Genomic DNA, 17,869 nt, shown 5'->3' with positions numbered 1-17,869 from the left:
TGGCTATTATTCTAAGAGGATAAAAGAATAGGGGGGTAAAGTTTAGGGGAAAAATAAGCTTCATTTGAGTCCCCCGGGACACGGAAAAGGTGAATTCTCAATTCACTTCATTTTGCTATTGAATGTGTGAGCGTTGCTGATAGGAGAAGCTTAGTGGAAAGAGCACAGGCCTGAAAGGCAAGGGACTTGGGTTCTAATTCTCTTTCTGCTGCTCACTGGCTGGGTGACCTTGGATAATTCACTTAGTTGCTCTATGCCTCAGTTTCCCCATCTGCAACATGACTCCCTAGACTGTGAGCCCCATATGACACAGCCCCAGACTGTGTCTGACCTGATGATTTTGTATCTACCTCAGCGCTTAGTACAGTGCTTGTCACGTAGTAAATGCTTAATGAATGACACCATTATAATAATGTCGGTATTTGTTAAGCGCTTCCTATGTGCAGAGCACTGTTCTAAGCGCTGGGGTAGATACAGGGGCATCAGGTTGTCCCACGTGAGGCTCCCAGTTAATCCCCATTTTCCAGATGAGGGAACTGAGGCCCAGAGAAGTGAAGTGACTTGCCCACAGCCACACAGCTGACGAGTGGCAAAGTCGGGATTCGAACCCCTGACCATTATATCATTCTCTTTTATAAAGGAAATGGCATGACTCGGTGGAAAGAGCACGGGCTTGGGAGGCAGAGGTCATGGGTTCGAATCCCGCATCTGCCACTTGTCAGCTGTGTGACTGTTGGCATGTCACTTAACTTCTCTGTGCCTCAGTTACCTCGTCTGTAAAATGGGGATTAAATGGGAGCCTCACGTGGGACAACCTGATTGCCCTGTATCTACCCCAGCGCTTAGAACAGTGCTCTGCACATAGTAAGCGCTTAACAAATGCCAACATTATTACTATTAAAGGAGTCAGACAGAAAAGAGAGGCCAGCCATTTTTTCTTGGAGATTTAATATGGATGCTTTCTTGCCGGAGAGGCTGAATTCAACTTTGTGTACTGAGGTTGTTCAAAGTTTAACAGTGGTTCATTGGCCCCTCTCTCCAATCAATCCAGTCCCTCATATTTATTGGGCGCTTATTGTGTGCAGGACACTGTACTAAGCGCTTGGGAGAGTACAAGGGAGCAGTGTAACAGACCCGTTCCCTGCCCACAGTCTAGTCTCCACTACGAAGCTCCCGTGTGTAGTAACCTCAGGGCTCAGTTTTACCTGAACGTTTGTCTTCAGGTAGAGGTTTATGAGTCGGTTTCACCTTTTGAACACGTGACCTCGTTTCTGAAGGGAAGGGACACCACCATGGAAACACTTTCATTTTCATTCCAACGGAATCCAGGCCCCGGAGAGTCACCCAGTTACTCATCGGGTCATTTTCCCGGTACGAGCTGCAATGTCCAGTGAAATCTGACTTCTAGGAGCGGCTCAGGGGATTCGGGAGTTTCATGGCGGCCCTAGGTGAACCGGGAAACTGCCCAGAGCGTTGAAGAAAATGGGGTGTCACTTTCCATTAAAACTTGCTGGGAAACCCCCAAGGCCACACGTGCTCAGTTGTTCAGAACCCAAGCGAGCATTTCTGGCAATCCGTACGTCGAACTTCGTAGGTTTGGAGCGTACGTTAGCAAGTAGGAATGTGTGAATTAATAGCGTGGCGCAGTGGAAAGAGCCCGGGCTTCGGAGTCAGAGGTCATGAGTTCGACTGCCGGCTCTGCCGCTTGTCAGCTGTGTGACTGTGGGCGAGTCACTTCACTTCTCTGTGCCTCAGTTACCTCATCTGTAAAATGGGGATTAACTGTGAACGTCACGTGGGACGACCCGATTACCCTGTATCTCCCCCAGCGCTTAGAACAGTGCTCTGCACATAGGAAGCGCTTAACAAATACCCACATTATTGAGTAGGAATGTGTGAATTAATGGCTCTTTGTGGTCTTCTCCGAGTAGCCTCCCGGGCTGCCCTCAGATTAGAGTGTGAGCCCGATGCAGGGCAGCCCGGTGACCAACCTGATTAACTTGGATCTACCCCAGTGCTTAGTACAGTGTTTGGCACATGCTAAGGGCTTAACAAGTACCATAATTATCCGTGATCTGAAAAAGGGTTCAAAAGGAGCTGGAAAGCTGGGACACTTTCAGGAGGAAGTTCCCAAGGATTCCCTCTTCCAGTCATCCATCGATCAATCTCAGTCAAGGGTATTTAACGAGCACTTACCGAGGGCAGAGCACTGTGCTAAGTGCTTGGGAGAGTGCGCTACGGCAGGGTTGGAAGACATATTCCCTGGTCACCAAAAGCTTAGATTAATACACCGGGAGCCCTTCAGGGATGGAAATCGCAGCTTCGGAGTCTGTTCCGGAAAGACCGTAAGCTTACCTTGGGAGGGGAATGTGTCTGTTTACTGCTACGACCGCTCAGTACAGTGCTCTGCACGCAGTAAGTGCTGAATAAATGTGATTGACTGACTGACAAGGGAGGATGCTGATGTCAGAGACAAATTGTGGTTTTTCCCTATTTTCCTCCTGGGGTTGCTCTATTTGGTAGACCTCCCACCCACCGGCAACCTGATAGCACCAAGAGTAAACTTAAAAATTAATCTCCCTGCCCGGCTGGAGCCCCACCTCACTAGGGAAATCGGGGCTAGATTCGGGGCCGTACAGTCCCAGGGGACTGGAGTTGTGGGCTGAGACGGGGCCACCCAAAAATGAGGAAGCAAGTTTTTCCAAGCCACACCTCTTCCCATTTGGAAGGCGGGAAATTCGGACTGACCAGAGGGTGGACGGCGGAGAGAGCGGACAGACCTCCGGCCACTGATGCAATAAATATCGAACATGGACGCGAGTTCATTAACAAGGTGCTTTCCCAGGGCCGACCATGCTGGATTCCCAATTACAGTGACTCACGTCACCCTTTCTGGAGAGTGAGCCCGGACAGACTATTTGCCGGTTCCGGTTCAGCTAATTGACAGAAAAGAAATAAAAAATTAGAAAAGAAAGTCCAGTTTCAGAAGGCACCGTGATTCAACCAGGAACTTAGCTGTTACTTCGTCGCTGATGAAGTACGATTCAGGGAGGCAGAGGGGATGAGTCGATCGCCACGACTGAAACGCGAGGGGAAAATCGGCTCAGGGTGGGAGAGACGGAGTTCGCCGCCGAGCCGTTTCCCGGCGGCTGGCAGTAGAAGCCGATTTCGCCTCTAGGAGTTTAAGAGAGACGACCGGTCCGGGGATGGTTAAGATCACGAAATCGCTATCCTCCCTGTCGTATGATGTAGTCGTGATATGCGTATCCCATACATAGTAGACGTCCATACGTTCAGGGTGAGTCAGTGCTGCTGTGCGCTGGTACGCCAAACCATAAAGCCACCTCGTTCTTGGTATTAATGTTGCGACAGATGTCGAAAAAGGCCTACGTGACTTTCGGCACGTCGGCGACCTCGGGGATCTCGAGGCTGTTCAGACCCATGTTACGACCGGTAAATATGCGAGATGCATTTGAATTTCTCTTCAGGCCTCTGGGGAAAAATTCTTCTCACCTACAGTTAGGGTATGGAGAGTTTTAGCTGACTCCCTCTATCACCGACTCTTTACACGTCTCCTCGACACGAGGAAGGGCGAGAAGCTGCCAGGGGGACCGAGAGGTAGTAATAATTTCGGTATTTTTAGGTGCTTACTCTATGCCAAACATTGTACTGATAGGGGAGATAGAGGTTGTCAGGTTGGACACAGCTCCTGTCCCACATAGAAATCGCAGTCTAAGGAACAAAGGCAGCCCCTGGATCCCCATTTTGCAGACGAGGACTCGAGGCACAGAGCTGTTCAGTGGCTCGCCCGAGATCGCGCAGCAGGCAAGCGGCGGAGGTGAGATTAGAATCCAGATCCCCTGCCTCCCAATCCCGTCATCCTTCCAGTAAGCCTCGCTGTTTCTCTGATCGCCATTCTCAAGAAGGAAACAGAGAGAGCTGACTAAAGAAACCACCGGGATAGTTCACTGTTCCCCAATGTACTACCTGAATCACGAGGCGGCTTCAGACTGAAGCACATTGCGAAACAAAAGATTATTATTTTTTTTAACGATTCTTGCCAAGCACTTATATGACATAGTGGATGCAGGCATGAGCCGGGGAGTCAGAAGGACCTGGGTTCCAATCCCATCTCTGCCACTTGTCTTCTGTGTGACCTTGGGCAAATCATTTGACCTCTCCGTGCCTCAGTTACCTCATCCGTAAAATGGGGATTAAGACTACGAGCCCCATGTGGGACGTGGACTGTGTTCGGTGCGATTATTTTATATCTACCCCAGTGTTTTAGAACAGTGATTGACACACAGTAAGTGCTTAACAAATGCCGCAGAAAAGAAGTGTTGTGCTAAGCGCTAGTTTTGATGTGTATATATCTATAATTCTATTTTTCATATTGATGCCTGTTTACTTGCTGTTTCGATGTCTGTCCCCGGCCGCTCCCCTTCTAGATTGTAAGCCTGGTGTGGGCAGGATTGAACTTTCCAAGCGCTTAGTACAGTGCTCTGCACACAGTAAGCGCTCACTAAATACGATTAAATGAATGAAATGAATGGGGTAGCTAGAATATAATCGGGCTGGACACAGTCCCTGTCGTATGCGATCTCACAGTCGGAGACAGGTCACACGGAGGGCGACTGGTGGAGCTGGGATTAGAACCCAGGACCTCCGATTAAAAGGCGGCAGGGCGGAGTGGATAGAACACGGCCCTGGGTGTCGGAAGGCCATGGGTTCTAGTCCTCACTCTGCTGCTTGTCTGCTGTGTGACCTTGGACAGGTCACTTCTCTGCACCTCAGTTACCTCATCTGTAAAATGGGGATCGGGAACTTGAGCCCCACGTGGGACGGGGATTATGTCCGACCCGATTTGCTTGGATCCACCCCAGGCTTTAATACAGTGCCTGGCACGTAGAAAGTGCTTATCAAACACCACAGTTATTATTATTATTCCCACACGCGGGCTCTCTCCATTGGAACGTGCCGCTCCCCGGCTCTGTATCGTCAGAGATTCAGGAGTTGGACAGGGGACTTGACCACACTGGATGTTCCATTTAGGTAGTTTATGAAAACACCGACTCTACCAGCAGATCTCGGTTTTGACTACACTGGCAGGCTGGAGAAGGTCAACAGCAGGGTAAGGCGATGCCATGATGACGTCTGGTAGTCAGAGGTGAAAGCAGGGTGGCCACCGTACGGCGAGACGTCCTACCCCTAGCCTGACTGAGGTTCAGAGGGCTGCCAAGACGGGGCAACTGCTTTTTTTCAGTAACGTTTCTGCATCTGGTAAAAGCAGCGTGGCTTAGTGGAAAGAGAACGGGCTGGGGGTCAGAGGTTGTGGGTTCTAATCCTGGGTCCGCCACTTATCAGCTGTGTGACTCTGGGCAAGCCCCTTAACTTCTCCGTGCTTCAGTTACCTCACGTAAAATGGGGATTAAGACTGTGAGCCCCAGGTGGGACAACCTGATTACCTTGTATCTACCTCAGCGCTTAGAATAGTGTTTGGTACGTAGAAAGCGCTTAACAAACACCATCATTATTCCCAGACTAAGCCCCCCTTTTCCTCAACCCCCCCCGCCCCCCCCATCACCCGGACGCGCTCCCTTTGCTCTACCCCCCGCCCCACAGCATTTGCGTATTTATGTACATATCTATAGTTCTCTTTATTTATATTAATGCATGCTGACTTGTTTTGATGTGATATAACTGTAATTCTATTTATTTATGTTGATGCTCTTGATCCCTTTTCACTTGTTCTGATGTCTGTCTCCCCCATTCTAGACTGTAAGCCCGTGGTGGGCAGGGTATGTCTGTCTTTATTGCTGAATAGCTCTTAGTACGGTGGTCTGCACCCAGTAGGCGCTCACTAAGTACAACTGAATGAAGGAATGAATGAAAAAATACCACTGATTGATTTTTTTTTATGGTATGTTAAGTGTTTACTATGTGCCAGGCACTGTATGGAGCACTGGTGTGGATTCAAGCAAATTGGGTTGGACGCAGTCCCTGTCCCACGTGGTGCTCACGATCCGAATGCCATTTTACAGGGGCACAGAGAAGTGAAGTGATTCGGCCAAGGTCACGCAGCGGAAAAGCGGCAGAACCGGGATTGATTGATTGACCTAGGACGTTGGGACTCAAAAAATCAAGGAACCTAGGGCCCAATCCCAGCTCTGCCACTTGCCTGCGGTGTGATCCTGGCTAAATCATCTAATGTCTCTGTACCTCAGTTTCCTCATTTGAAAATAAGGATTTGATACTCGCTCTCTTTCTCTCCAAGGACTTTGAGACTTTTGTGAGATGCAGACTGGGTCTGAGATGATGATATTGTATCTACCTGCGTGCTTAGCACATAGTAAATACTATTACCACGGTTATTCATTTTATTATTATTATTATTATTGTTATCATTAAGTGCCTTGCCCCACAACCAATCAGTGGTATTTACTGAGTATTTATTGAGCCCTTGGGAGAATACAATACAACATCATGATCAAGGTAAGACAAGGTGGTGTTTTCTCTCTGACCCTGGGCAACCGTCCATGTTTGTTGATGTGAGGAGCGACCTCAAAAATTGGTTTGGGAATGCGCTTTCAATCCACCAGGAAGTTTCTTCCAACTTTATGGCCCATCTGTAAAAATCAACAAATACCTCCCCAGTGTTTAGAACAGTGCTCGGCGCATAGGCGGTGCTTAAGAAATACCACCACTATTACTATTATTATTGTTTCTCCTAGCCCGGAGCATTTCAGACGCTGACGACCCCGCGGTGATGATCTACTCCTCTTCCTCTTGTACCTTCCAAATCAACGTGAATGAAGAATGCGAAAAGGTGACAGTGGGGGTTGAGGAAGTGCCTTTTTCGGGGAAAGGATCTGAAATTTTGGGGACAGCCCCGCCAACGACGAGAAAAGTCTGCAGGGAGAAGCCTCTCAAAAGACAAAACTGGTCCAGTGCTCCGGCTGCCTCTCGAAGGCTGTGAGAACCGAAACGGGAAGCTTCCCCGTTCGGGGAAGCCTTTCGGTGCTCGGAAAGAGAGAGTTTCCTCCACGGCTCGGTAAGCTGACCCCTCTGCCGTAGAGCTGCGGGAAAAGGTGATCCCCTTTGCTGCCAAGCCCTATTCCGGTGGCCGACTCCCGGCTCGGCTGGAGGCTAGCGGCCGGTCCGGAGAGCGACCGGAGCGCTCTGGCCGCTTAGGTGTGCCGGCATCTGCCGGAGGAAGTGCTTCTGCCCACCTGGCCGGACGGGGTCCCTGGAGCGATCTTCAGGGTCAGGTGCCCCGTGCCAAATGAGCCAAACATGGGTCAGACATGGTCTTATTTGTGGGGCATCCTCCTCCTCCTCCTTTGTCCCTTCCCGTCTCACCTCATCCTTTATCTCATCATATTTGTTAAGCACCATCTGTGTGTCATACAAAACTCTAAGCGCTGGGAGAGATACAAATTAATTAAGCCAGAGAGAGTCCTCATCCCGCGTGGGGCTCACAGTCTAAGTAAGAGGGAGAACCGGTATTCCCAATTTTTACAGTGGAGGAAACTGAGGCACAAAGAAGTGAAGTGACTTTCCCGAGGTCACACAGCAAGCAATTGGCAGTGGCGGGATTAGAACCCAGGCCCTTCTAGCTCCCAGACATGAGGTCTCTCCAATAGGCCACACCGCTTCCTCTTCCGCCACGCAGGGGCAGCGAGAACCCAACCAATGGCGACTCGCTCCCACCTTTCCGTCTCCCAGCGTAGCATCTTCCCGGGAGCCTTTCCAAGGAGCCATCTTGGACGCCATTTCCCGGCAGCCCTCTGGGATGGCATTCTCCAGCACCTGAGGCCCCAGCCTGCCACTGACAATGGGCCCTTCCCCGCCCAGCCTGTGACCGCCCGGCCCCCCGACGGCTCCCTGAGCTTTCCCGGGCCCGGCCAAACTCTGCCTCTCCAGTCCATCAAACCTGACGATTCCCCTAAAGAGAAAGAAAAATGAAGTACAAACATTGGTTCCAGGAGGTGTCCCTGCCAGGCTTCCCACACTAAACATTTGCATAGTCTCAGCACACACAAATACACACACATACACTGGAACACCAACCTAACCACCTATGCAAATCTACCAGATTAAAAAAACAGGTCTACACGTCCCTAAGCACACACATACTCATATACATGGTATTGGAACACAAACCTAACCACCTATGCAGATGTATTAGATTAAAAAACTTGTCCACACAGGCCAAAATGTGCTCACACACAACACACACACATACTCACCACAAACAGGTGTGTATGCTCATTGCATTACTAGATATTATTATTATTATTACTATTTATTGCATCTGTTGAACACTTTACTGAATAACGCGGGAAAAAAACCCACCATTCTTCACACTCCAATAGGACTTGCAGTCAGAAAGGCTGAGGGGAGGGAAGTGGAGAGAGGGGTAAAAGTCCTCAATTTTCTATGCTGCTCCTCTACCGTTCATCCTTCCTCACATCAGCTATTTCCATTTCCTAGCTGGGAAAATTGCAGCGCACTAGAAAGCTGAGTCCTGAATACTAGCTAAAGCGCCCACTTTGCTCTGTGGCTTAAAATGACTGCTTAAGGAATGGATTGCGTGGCCGAAATGAAGCAAAAATAAAAAAAAAGAAAAATGAAAGCAAAGGTAGGCCCGTTGTTGGGTAGGGATTGTTTCTCTTTGCTGCCAAATTGTACTTTCCAAGTGCTCAGTGCAGTGTTCTGCACATAGTAAAGGCTCAATAATATGATTGAATGAATCAGTAAAGTCACATCTCCTCTAGGAGGCCTTCCCCGATTAAGCCCTCTTTTCCCTGGCTCTCCCTTCAGAGTCATCTCTGCACTTGGATCTGTGACCTTTGGCTACTTGATATTCACTCCACACAGCCTCACAGAACTTATGTATGTATCTATAAATGATATATTATTAACTATTTACTTATAATGATGCCTGTGTCCCCTTCCAACTGTAAAATTGTCGACAGGGAACCTATCTATGAATTCTATTATAGTGTACTCTCCCAAGCACTTAGTTCAGTGCTCTGCATGCAGTAAGCGCTCAATAAATTGCAGAATTGTACATTCCGAGCGCTTAGTATAGTGCTCTGCACATAGAGAGCGCTCAATAAATACGATTGAAGGAATGAATAAATAACACTGATTGAAGAAATACAAAGAACAAAAGAAAAGATAGAAAGCCAGTAGAGCAAACCATGAAATGAAGAGTTCCAGGAAATGAAATTAGGAAAACCCTGCTTGATTCACGTTGGCAGATACCGAGTGCTTGGCGATTGGACGCGGTAAACTGATTGGATTATGAGTCTGTGTGGGACGGGGTAGGAGAGAGAAGGTACTTGTCTACAAAGGGGAGGTTGTGGGTGGGGAGAAAACGTGTGGTTGGGCTGGATGTGTGTCTTGATCTCACAATATCCTTGTGGTTGGGAAGGTACAATCTCTTGGAGGCGATGCGCCTTCAGTTAGGCTTTGAAGTGGGGGAGAGTCATTGTCCGGCGGATTTGAGGAGGGAGGTCGTTCCCGAACAGAGGTAGAATGTGGGCGAGAGGTCAGCGGCAAGATAGACAAGATACAGTGATTGGGTTGTCACTAGAGGAGCCAAGTGTGCAGGCTGGGTTGTAATGGAAGAGCAGCGAAATGAGGTAGGAAGGGGCAAGGAGATCGAGGGCTTTAAAACCTCTGTTAAGGAGCTTCTTGTTGAGGCGGAAGTGGATGGGCAACCCCTGGAGGCTCTCGAGGAGTGGGGAAACGCGAACTGAACGTTTCTGTTGGAAAATGATCTGGGCGCAGAATGAAGCATGGACTGGAATGGGGAAAGATGGGAGGCAGGGATGTCAGCAAGGAGGCTGACGCGGTAATAGAGTCGGGATAGGATGTGTGATGTCAGCAGGCCTCTTGGCCCCATTGCACTGCGGTCTTGGAGCCGGCTACGAGTCTAATACCACAGAACAAATCTATCCACGGGGGCTCATTTTGCGGATCTATCTGAGAACTGCCCTGGCGGCTTTACGAGTCCCATCTGTTGCCGACCATTGGTTTAGATCAGGGAAAACACAGAAGCCCTGGAAACTTGAGGCCGTCAAAATTTGACCCGGCTTGAGAGTCAGCGTCATCGGACAAAATGCAACCTTTCGAGAATGGATTTTCTTTTAGGAAAGGATACAGCGTGATTCATGGTTTCTGAAGAGCAGCATCTTAGAGGGGAAAATGTTTACAGGGGATCTCCAACAAGACTCTCTAGGAAGACAGTGGATCGAACGGTTTTTAGTCAATGGGGAATTTCTTGAATCGGCTCCTACACAGCACCTGACTTCTTCATCTGCAGCTACTCAGAAAAGGCTCATCCTACTTTCCGGGAGAGAAACTTGATGTTTCAGATTTTCCCGAGCCAAAAAGGGCAGGAAATTATGAAGAGGCAAACAGAACTCCCCTTCAGGGAGTGGACCTTCAATCTGGCTCAGTAAAAGGAACGGAGAAGAAGACAATCAGTCAATCTCTAGATTATAGCTCTTTGTGGGCGGTCAACATGTCTGTCGACTCTGTTGTACTCTCCCAAGTGCTTAACGCAGACCTCCGCACACAGTAAGCACTCAATAAATGCCACCGGTTGATTGAGTGGTGGGTGTTGAATATTTATCGCGTGAAGAGCCCTGAACTAAGAGTTCAGAAGAGTACGTTACAGGGAATAGAGCTCTGAGTTAGAGTACTCACTGAACTTCTACGCTCCTACAGCGATCAGTCAATCACTCAATAACGAGCACTTACTACAGCATTCATTCTGCCTTACAATGAAGGTAGCGCGGTATTTCTTTAGCGCTTACTATGGGTCGAGCACTGTTCAGAGGCCTGGGGTTAGGTACAAGCTAATCAGGTTGGACACAGTCCCTGTCCCACACGGAGTTCACGGTCTTAATCCCCATCTTATAGATGAGGTATCTGAGGCCCAGAGAAGTGAAGTGATTAGCCCGAGGTCACACAGCAGAGAATTGGAGGTCGGAATTAGGACTCAAGTCCTTCTGATTCCCAGGCCCGTGCTCTGTCCACTAGGCCGTGCTTCTTCCCAGTAGGAAGAGTTTGTCTAGCTTGTAGGACAGTCTGTAAGGCAGCTGGACAACAGGCTGCCTTAAAGTAAGTAAAAATAATCATAATGATGGCATTTGTTAAGCGCTTACTATGTGCTGGGGGAGATACAAGGTTATCAGGTGGTCCCACCTGGGGCTCCCAGTCTTAATCCCCCTTTTACAGATGAGGTAATTGAGGCACAGAGAAGTGAAGTGACTTGCCCAAAGTCACCCAGCTGACAAGTGGCGGAGCCGGGATTAGAACCCACGACCTCTGGCTCCCAGGTCTGTGCTCTTTCCACTAAGCCGATGATCCACTGCACACCACTCTGATGGCTCCCGGACTGGTCTGGAGGGTGGAGATGAGATGGGGAAAGGAGGGAGACGATTGAAGTCACAAGGCAGTGAGAGGAGGGGAGATGGTTGTTTCTCAGTCCCACCGCATCACTGGGCACATCACGGAACGGTGGGCCCGACTGCTTGAACCACGGGACCGGTAGAGATCCATCCTATCCACAGACAATATTCCGCTCCTTTCTTCTCTCCACATCTCCCTCCGCCACAGTTCCTCTGGACACGGCGGCACCAGGAGAGTTCCGGAGGCAGGAAGCCGAGCGGAAAGACCTCCGGTCTGGAAGTCAGAGGACCTGGGTTCTCATCTTGGCTCTGCCACTTCCTTGGACAGGTCACTTAGTGCCTCTCTGCCTCGGTTTCCTCTTCTGTGAAATGGGGAGGAAATATCCGTTCTCCCTCCTCTTAGACTGGGCGCCTCCTGAGGGACAGGCACCGAGCCCACCTTGAGCAGTGTGGCTTAGCGGATAGAGCGTGGACCTGGGAATCAGAAGGACTTGGTTTCTGATCCCGGCTCTGCCACCTGTGTGCTGCGTGACCCTGGGCAAATCGCTTCAAGCCTCTGGATCTCAGTTACGTCATCTGTAAAATGGGGATGAAGACAGTGAGCCCCATCTGGGCCATGGACTGCGTCCAACCTGATCAACTGGTGTCGATCCCAACGATTAAAACGGTGCTGATCACATAGTAAGCACTTAACAAGTACCATTATTCTTATTGTTATCTTGTATCCATGTTAGTGTTCAGCACGTACTAAATGCTCAACGGATATTATAGTTATTAATACGCTCTCATCCACTAACTGCTCAGTACCCAACACCTCTCCCTCCATTGCCAGATTTAGTGTCAGTGCACTGAGTCTTGACATCTTGTCTGTATCCTCTCTCTGGCTTGGATCTCCCTCCCCCTCCTTATACGCTAGACCACTATTCTCACCACCTTCAAACCTTTATTGAAGTCACACCTCCTCCGGGACGTCTTCCCCTGACTAAGCCCTGACTTCCCCCACTCCCTCTCCCTTCTGTGTCATCAGTGAACTTGGATCTGTATCTTTCTGATATTCCTTCCACCCTCAGCCCCACAGCATTTGTCAATCAATGGTGTTCATTGGGCACTTATTATGTACGAAGCACTGACCTAAGCACTTGGAGGTAACTATTGGAAATTCAATCTAATGTCTCTCTCCCCTTGTAGACTGTAAGCTCCTTGTGGTTGGAAGATGTGACTACCAACTCTGTCGTATGGTAGCCTCCCAAATGCTTAGGGATTTGCACCCGGTGAGTGCTCGCTATATCCATCCATCAGTCATATTTATTAAGGGTTTACTGTGTGCACTGTATTAGGCCCCTGGGAGAGTACAATATGGCAGAGTGGTAGACACATTTCCTGCCAACAGCGAGCTTAAAATTTAGAGGATAACGCCGATTGAATGACTAGGACACGCATGATGCTTGGGAGAGCAAGAGAGGGTCAATTTAATTGGAATTTAGCCTCAATTACCTGAGGCAGGAAAATCGAAGTCAAAGGCTGAAAGCATCAGAAAGAACACAAGGGACGAACAGTGGAAGGGAAAAAGTCATCTGGGGTGATTCATATCACTTTGTAACCAGATTATTATTATTCTTTATTTTTAAATATTACTTGTTAAGCTCTTACTATGTGCCAGGAACCGTACTAAACGCCGAAGTAGCTACAAGATGATTGTGTTGGACACAGTCCCCGGCCGACATAGGGCTCACTGTCCTAATCCCCATTTTACAGATGAGGTAACTGAGGCCCAGAGAAGTTAAGCGACCGGCCCAAGGTCACATAGCAGATAAAGTGGAGGAGCTGGGATTAGAAGCGAAGGCCAACCAAAGCCCTCCCTGCCGGTTGCTGACTTTGGACTGATTCGACCTAGTGATTTATAAATGAAAGAAACATCTCCAGATTGCCAGGAACACCCCGACTGAGTCCCAGAGCAGCGTGGGCTTGGGAGAGAACAGGAAAAAGAAACATTGTGATGTTTGTTCAGTGCTTATTATGAGCCACAAGTACTATCCTAAGTGCTGTGGTAAATACCTACTGGAAGATTGAAACGGGAATGAGAAGCAGCGCGGCCTGTTAGGTAGACCCCGAGCGTGGGAGTCGGAAGGACCTGATTTCTCATCCCGGCTCTGCCACCTGTCCGCTGGGTGACCTGGGGCAAATCACTTCACTTCTCTGTGTCTCAGTTACCTCATCCGTAAAATGGGGATTAAGACTGTGAGCCCCATGGGGGATAAGGGCTGTGTCCCAACTGCTTAACTTGTATCTACCCCAGAGTTTAGAACAGTGCCCGGCACATAGCACCTAACAAATATCGTCATCATCAAAACAGTCCCTGTCCCAGTCTGAGGGAGGCAGAACAAGTATTTCATCCTCACTTTACAGGTGCTGAAACTGAGGCACAAAGCTGTTAAGTGACTTCCCCGAGGTCACAGAGCAGACAGGTGGCGAAGTCAGGATTAGAATCCAGGTCCTCTGACTCCCGGGGCCGTGCTCTTTCCTCTAGGCCACACTGCTTCTCTAATTACATTAATCATGGGAATTATGTGGTTGACGTTATGTTATTCTAAAAATCTATTTTTAAATCTCTCGATGTCCAGAATACTGTACATGGTACCGCATTTCCACTATGGAAAGATGGAAAAGTGGAAAACGATTACAACTAAAGAGGTTTATAATATATTCATGCCAGCTTTGGAATGCAAGAAGGGATTTTCTCGAGTGTTAGTCAGAAAAATAAACTGGAAGAGTGGGTGGGTTGAGGAGAAAACCCTTAGGAAATTCTGCTGGTTAGAAGCTGCAGCTGAAATCCCCAGATTTTTAATTTTTTCCTCTAGGGTCTTGAAAGCTACTGCAAAGAGAGAAACTGAAGCCTAGTTCTGGTCTCCAGAGGCTCCCTTTTTTCTTGTCAGTTCCTCTACAGCTTGTTGAATAACGAAGGTGAAATCAGCCATCTAGAAGTCTTTGCTGGTGACTGCTAACAAACCGATGAAGTTTGGGGAACTATGAAATGAAATAACGGCATGATTTCAAGGCCAACAGAGTAATTGAAAAATATCATCTAAACCCCCCAAACTGTTACCTTTCCCTTTATAAGAATCCTGTCTACTGAAAATTAGAGTCGGCACCCACGGGTCTGGGGTTAGTTTCAAATGGCTGTATTGGCTTTCCGTTGTATTTGAGGCAAGATTCATTCAAACGAGAAAGATCAGTGACTGTTTTCTGTGAATAATGTTTCAGTTGGTGCTGTTTTTGCTCTCCTCCAGATTTTGTGCAAGCCCATTTCCTCTCTGCAAGCGAATCTCAGATGTAGAAATTCAAAATACAGCAAGTCTACGTCAGACGTGAGGCTCGGGGCGAACAGGAACTCACAGCTGTTAGCGCTCTGCGGCCTTTTCGTTCTTTCAGCTGTAAGTGAATGCTGGTTTTCTTCTTACTAAACAGAATCTCCATGCCTGCAGGAAGGAAATAGAAGTCAGAACGCCGAAAACATCAAAAAGAGCTAAAGGGAAGAGCAGTGAAGGGGGAAAGAGTCAGGAGGGGTGACTTCGTAATCAGTTTATCATTATTATTATTTGAAATGGTATTTGGTAAGCATTTACCATGTCCAGACACTGTGCTAAGTCCTAAGGGAGGTAATCGGGTTGGACACAGTCCCTGTCCCACATAGGGCTCACAGACTTAATCCTCATTTTACCACTGAGGTCACTTTGGCTCAGAGAAGTTAAGCGACAGGCTCAAGGTCACACAGCACACAGGCGGCAGAGCTGGGATTAGAACCCAGGTCCTCTGATCCCAGGCCTGATCTTATCACTAGGCCACTCTGCTTTTGCTGAATTTCTATTCAGTCTCACAATAGCCAAGTCTGTTTTGCTCTGACTAAGAGGGAGTCACTTCCTCACATTTTGGTTCCCATTTTAAACACTGAAAATCTGCATTTCTTTTGCTGGGTCTCTCTGTTGCCATCAGTTGGATGCTAAAACACCATCCCCAAAACCTCTCAGTGGGAATGCTCCTTGACAGTGCTGGGAGATCTTGAAAAAAAGGATCAGGAAAGTTTAAAAATATCTCTTAAATGAATCATGGCCTTGGGAATGATTTCCAAAACATCGAGCTTAATGATTTTTCCCTCCTCCCCACTGCCCTAGAAGAAAGAGTTTCAACTCCAGGAGCCACCCGAAGTGTAATGACACAAAACAGAGTTGAGTTAAAGTTCTTCGGAGTGTCAGGGATCCCAACTGTCAAATATAGAGGAACTAAATTCAAAGTAATCTCCAACTGGATTGTCCAAAGTTCCTGAAAAATGAAATGAAAAACCAGAAAATCCCCTCGAAACAGGTACCGTAAGGTCACCGATGACCGGCTGACTTTTGGAGCTGGGTTGATTTTGATTTTCAGTTTTGAGGGAGTGCAGTTTTTAGACTACCTTCGGTTTTGAATCAGACGCTATCGGCCAATCCATCCGAGCTCTACTTCACCGGCCTTTTCCCGAGATGCAGCTGACAGATTGTCACTGTACCCACTCTCTCCCTCCTACCTCACCTCACTGATTGCCTACTACAACCCAACCAGCACACTCCACTCCTGTAACACCAACCTAATCACTGTACCTTGATCCTGCCTTTCTCATCACCGACCCCTTGCCCTCATCCTTCCTCTGGCATGAAACTCCCTTCCAGTCATATCTGTTAGGCCACTGCTCTTCCCATCCTCAAAGCCCTGCTAAAAATCACGTTTCCTCCAAGATTAAGCTTCACTTCCCCTATTTCCCCCTCAGATTCCATTTCACCTATGCATTTGGATCTGATCCCTGTGAGCACTTTCATTTTCACTCCAACCCCTCAAGACTTAATATACTTTTCCCTCTGTAATTTATTTTAGCGTCTGCCTCCCCCTCTAATCTACGAGCTCTTTGAGGACAGGGATCATGTCTACCTACTCAGCGTGGCTCAGTGGAGAGAGCCTGGGCTTCAGAGTCAGAGGCCGTGGGTTCGACTCCCGGCTCTGCCTCTTAGCTGTGTGACTGTGGGCAAGTCACTTAACTTCTCTGGGCCTCAGTTACCTCATCTGTAAAATGAGGTTTAACTGTGAGCCTCACGTGGGACCACCTGATTACCCTGTCTCTACCCCAGGGCTTAGAACAGTGCTCTGCACATAGTAAGCGCTTAACAAATACCAATACCGACATTATTACTCTCATTCATTCGTTCAGTCATATTTATTTAGCGCTTACTGTGTGCAGAGCACTGTACTAAGCACTTGGGAAAGTACAATACAGCAATGAAGAAGGACAATCCCTGCCCACAGTGAACTCACATTCTGCCGGGGAGGTGGCGGAAATAGGAGGGGGAAGACAGACATCAGTACAAGAAAACAGGCATCATTTTAAGTAAATATAATTACAGATATCCCAGTGCTTAGTACAGTACTATGCACCTAGTAAGTGCTCAACAATTGCCGTCGATGGATTGACTGACAGTGGGTTGTCATTTTTGGGGGAGAAAGGATGTTAAGGATGTATTTTTGCAAATGCTTTGGCTAGTTACCTCTAAATTCACCTCTCCCCTTTTCCTACTGCAGAGTCGCATACAAAACAAGGTCGACGAAGAAGGGAAACATCAAGAAGGCTCCCGACTGCGGCTTATCAATCAACAAATCAATAATATTTATCGACTAAGTGTTCAATAAATATCATTGATTGACTGATGGATCGGTACTGAGTTGTCATTTTGGGGGGGAAAGGATGTGTTTTTACCCGTATGTTCAAGTTCACCTCTCCCTTCAATCAGGCAATCAAGAACATTTACTGAAGTGCTCAGTAAATACCATTGATCGATTGAGTACTTACCTTGTGCAGAGCACTGCGATGACCGCTTGAGAGAGTCCAACAGAGCTGGTAGGCATATTTCCTGCTCTCAAGGAGCTTACAGTCTAGAGTAGTAGACAGACCCTATATTAAAGTAGAGGTAAAGTATAATCAGTAAATGAAGTATAATAAAGTAGGAAGCAACTGTGTTTAAAGATATGTGGATGGGAAGAAGGTGAGGCGATTACCCAAGTGTTTGAAGGGTGAACCCTCAAATGCTTAGGTGACGAGGAACTGTTGAAGTTGCGGTGGAGAGGGAAACTGAATGGGAGATGAGATATTTGATATTAAAGCCCTTTCCGTGTGACTGTGACAAGCACTGTTCCAAGTCCTGGGGAAGATACAAGATAATCAGGGCAGACACGGTCCCTGTCCCACACAGGGCTTAATCAGTCAATCATATTTCTGGAGTTCTTACTGTGTGCGGAGTACGGTAGTAAGTGCTTGGAAGAGTACAGAACAACAGAGTCGGTAGAGACATTTCCCCCCGCAGTGATCTTACAGTCTAGAGGGAAAGCACAACTAAGTAGGAGGGAGAGCGGGTATTGATTACCCG

At 48.0% G+C, this 17,869-nt stretch overlaps 1 long non-coding RNA gene across 2 annotated transcripts; it reads left to right on the top strand.

The window, feature by feature from the left end:
* The first annotated feature begins 6,586 nt into the window (after positions 1-6,586).
* LOC103170529 lies at positions 6,587-17,157 on the top strand. Of its 2 annotated transcripts, none has more exons than XR_486250.2 (3): positions 6,587-6,826; positions 14,714-14,857; positions 17,028-17,157. It is a non-coding gene; the product is annotated as an uncharacterized LOC103170529 (long non-coding RNA). The 2 variants fall into 2 exon arrangements; XR_003765060.1 differs by having other exon boundaries at positions 6,587-7,051.
* Positions 17,158-17,869: the final 712 nt, after the last annotated feature.

Source organism: Ornithorhynchus anatinus, chromosome 16 (assembly GCF_004115215.2).
Source record: "Ornithorhynchus anatinus isolate Pmale09 chromosome 16, mOrnAna1.pri.v4, whole genome shotgun sequence".
Taxonomy (NCBI): domain Eukaryota; kingdom Metazoa; phylum Chordata; class Mammalia; order Monotremata; family Ornithorhynchidae; genus Ornithorhynchus; species Ornithorhynchus anatinus.
Note: the sequence above shows the minus strand (reverse complement) of the source record. Positions and strands in the feature narration are given on the sequence as shown.